Source organism: Heterocephalus glaber, unplaced genomic scaffold (genome assembly GCF_053883595.1).
Source record: "Heterocephalus glaber isolate CG9 unplaced genomic scaffold, H.glaber_assembly_v1.0 deba00000331, whole genome shotgun sequence".
Lineage (NCBI taxonomy): Eukaryota > Metazoa > Chordata > Mammalia > Rodentia > Bathyergidae > Heterocephalus > Heterocephalus glaber.
In genome coordinates, this window is record NW_028258142.1 from 42,434,396 (window position 1) to 42,438,369 (window position 3,974).

The 3,974-nt window shown below is 39.8% G+C and overlaps 1 pseudogene; it reads left to right on the top strand.

The window, feature by feature from the left end:
* Positions 1 to 275: 275 nt before the first annotated feature.
* LOC101720112 (elongation factor 1-alpha 1 pseudogene) lies at positions 276 to 1,701 on the top strand (annotated as a pseudogene).
* Positions 1,702 to 3,974: the final 2,273 nt, after the last annotated feature.

The following is a 3,974-nucleotide window of genomic DNA, read 5'->3' on the forward strand; positions in this document are numbered from 1 at the left end:
CCCTCTTCTTGTTCTATCACACAGTCCTTGATTTTCTTTTGATCTCTGCAGCTTGTTTAGTTTCAGAGTGGAAAGATGTGTGTCCTCTCTATTTCCTGGAATCATTGAACTCTCTTCTCTACTTATCCATAATCTACATGGATTCTCTATTTTATGTAGGCAAAAGGAGAAGAACTGAGTTGTTATAGAAAATGGCTGACCTTGCTGTCTAGCTTTTAAATAAGGACTGGAAGTGTTTTCAATATGTTTTCTTTTGTTGCAACAGGTTTGCCATGAGAGCACAAGTGCAGTGAAAACCACCACTAAATCAAACCCAACATGGGAAAGGAGAAGAGTCATATCAATAGTGTCATCATTGAACACATGGATTCGGGCAAGTCCACCATTACTGCCCATCTGATCTACAAATGTGGCAGCATCTACAAAAGGACCATTGAAAAATTTGAGAAGGAGACTGCTGAGATGGGGAAGGGTTTCTTTAAGTATGCCTGGTTCTTGGATCAACTGAAAGTCGAGCTGAGTGTAGTATCACCATTGACATCTCCCTGTGAAAATTTGAGACCAACAAGTATTATGTGACTATCATTGATGCCCTCGGACACAGAGACTTTATCAAAAATATGATCGCAGGCACATCTCAGGCTGACTGTGCTGTCCTGATTGTTGCTGGTGGTATTGCGAATTCGAAGCTGATATCTCCAAGAATGGGCAGACCCATGAGCGTGCCCTTCTGGCTAACCCACTAGGTGTGAAACTAATTGTCCATGTTACCAAAATGGATTCCACTGAGCCACCTTCAGTGGAGATAAGAGGAAATTGTTAAGGAAGTCAGCACCGACATTAAGAAAATTGGCTAAAACCCTGACAAAATAGCTTTTGTACCAATTTCTGGTTGGAATGGTGAGAACATGCTGGAGCCAAGTGCTGACATGCCTTGGTTCAAGGGATGGAAGGGAACTTGTAAAGATGGCAATGCCAGTGGAACCATGTTGCTTGAAGCTTTGGATTGTATCCTACCACCCTCTTGCTCAACTGACAAGCCTTTGCAGCTGCCCCTCCATGATTTCTGCAAAATTGGTGGTATTGGCACCATCCCTGTGGGCCAAGTGAGTACTTGTATTCTCAAATCTGGTGTGCTGGTCACCTTTGCCCCAGTCAATGTCACAATTGAAGTAAAGTCTGTTGAAATCCACCATGGAACTTTGAGTGAAGTTCTTCCTGGGTACATTGTGGGCTCCAAAGTCAAGAACATGTTTGTCAAAGATGTTCATTGTGGCAACATAGCTGGTAATGGCAAAAATGACCCTCCAATGGAAGTAGCTGGATTCTCTGCTCAGGTGATTATCCTGAACCATCCGGGACAGATCAGTGCTGGCTATGCCTCTGTACTGGATTGTCACACAGCTCACATGGCTTGCAAGTTTGCTGGGCTGAAAGAAAAGATTGATCACCAGTCTGGTAAGAAGCTGTAAGATGGCCCCAAATTCTTGAAATCTTGGGATACTGCCATTGTTTACATGGTTCCAGGCAAGCCCATGTGTATTGAGAGCTTCTCTGACTATATACCTCGGGGTCATTTTGCTGTTAGAGATATGAGACAGACAGTTGCTGTGGGTGTCATCAAAGCAGAGGACAAGAAGGCTGCTGGAGCTGGCAAGGTCACCAAGTCTGCCCAGAAAGCTCAGAAGGTGAAGTGAATATCACCCCAACACCTGCTACCCCAGTCTTAATCAGTGGTGAAAGAAGGGTCTCAGAACTGTTTCTCCCAATTGACCATTTAGGTTTAATAGTAAAAGACTGGTTAATGATAACAATGCGTTGTAAATCCTTCAGAAGGAAAGGAGATGGTATTGTGGACCATTTGGTTTTTTTGTGTGTGTGTGTGGCAATTTGAAGTTATTAGTTTTTGGAATTAACACTTTTTAATGGAAACAACTTGACCAAAAATCTGTCACAGAATTTTGAGAACCATTAAAAAAAGTTTAATGAGAAAATATGTTCATTGTTCTATGACACCCCCCCTCACCTTGGGCCACTTCCTAATTCTAATAAAGTCACATGTAATATTTTGATAATCATTGAATGAGCAAACATAACAAATCTTATGTACAAGTATATAGACATATATCTATGCCTATGTATATAGGATATTTATTTATATTTCTCATTTACAGAGCAGTTGTGTTGGACAGAATACTATTGAATTCTTATAACTTTCAATGTGAAGAGCTAATGAAATCAAAGCCATAGGTTAGTATTTAGCATTTATATAACACATGTATTTACAAAGTACTTTAGAATAATTCAATTCTTAATCCCCATAACAGCCCTCGCAGGGAGGCCCAGTTATCTTTCCCTTTATAAATGAGGAAATAGAGACCTGGAAAGGTTTCCTGACAAGCTATGCAGCTGATTGGTGGCAGCTACAGATTAAAGCACAAGGGTCTTGACTTGGAGGACTGTTGTTCATCCTTTGGGCCCTAAAGAATGAGATTTCTTAATAAACTTATGAGTCATGGAGAAGAGGCACAGACTGAGTATGATTTCACTGGGCTGTTTCCACTGCATCTCATTGATGGCTTAAATCATCTTAGTGCCACTGAGCCCTTTTCAGCAATAAAATAAAAAGTGTATTACGTGCTAAATTCTGCCCATAACTGGTATTTCTCATTGACTGCAAGTTTATGGAACTTGTCAACTTCAGAGACCAACTTATATGAAGTCACTCCAGCCTCTATAGGTAGATGAATTGATATAGTCATAAATGGCAAGGCTAAAATTAACAAATTTATCAATCTCTTGGAGGTAGGGGTGTATTTGCCCATTTTCATAGGACCATCTTCCTACAAAACCCCAGAGTTGAAACATTCATCTTCTCACCTGCAGACGCTGTAACTTAGATATCTGTTTTACTTGCAAACTTGAGATCACCATAGCAACCAATTAGTATTTATATCTCTAAGACAGCAAGCAGGGAGAAAGGGGAAAATAGGATGTGCTTACTCATTTGTATGTGATCTCAACAAAGAAAGGATAACATGCTGATTCCAGTTTTCAAATTCCCCTTGACCTTTCTCATCCTACTTTATATTCACATCAGTCTTTTCCATAGGCAATCCATTCAATGACAAAACACTTACGGTATCTACAGTAAATTCTATATTTGTTAACAGTACCAAAAAGAAGTGAGATGAATTAGTGGAATAATTATGCCTCTGGCATGGTGGCCTATTGTAGACTCCTTTTGCCCCGCATATCCCCAGCATTCAGAATCTAAGCCTTATTCTCATACCCCCTAAAGCACATGGGCCTCAAATTATACACTCTCCCCTTGTCCTTCCTCTAGAAGAACATGAGTAATGATATTATCTGTTGTTTTTCATTTTTGGTTTCATTTTAACTTCCTTGTTTTAATTATAAATATCCTGAGAAACAGAAAGAGTATCTTACCATAGAAAGAGAAATGGTCATTATTAAATTCAAATCCCAGCTCAAATACTAACCAGCAATGAAGCCTCTGGCAAATTACTAGCTTCTCTGGCACAGTTTCTTGAAAACAAGCACAGGCATCTATCCCTAGAGCAAGAGTGAGTGTCTTGGGATCTGTCTAGTCTAAGTGTTTATTAAAACTTAGATTTATTTTACCAACTCCTTTTAAAAACATATGGAGTAATTCCAAATAAACTCTCTATATTTGAATATGTGTGTATGGGTGTTCTACATTGAATAGTTTGTCCCCTTACAACTACTTCTCAGAAAACCTTACACATAAAGAAGAGGGGTCATGATGTGCAAACTCTCCTTAGAACAAATGCACAGCAAATCCATCAGAGCACGTGCCACAAAACTCTCACAATTGCATGGCCATGTGGATACCAGGATGTCACCAATAACCAGCGGGATTTAAGAAAACTTCTTCCCAGGTTCATCCTGAAACAGTTCAGCACCCTTTGGAATTAATGAAATAGACTAAG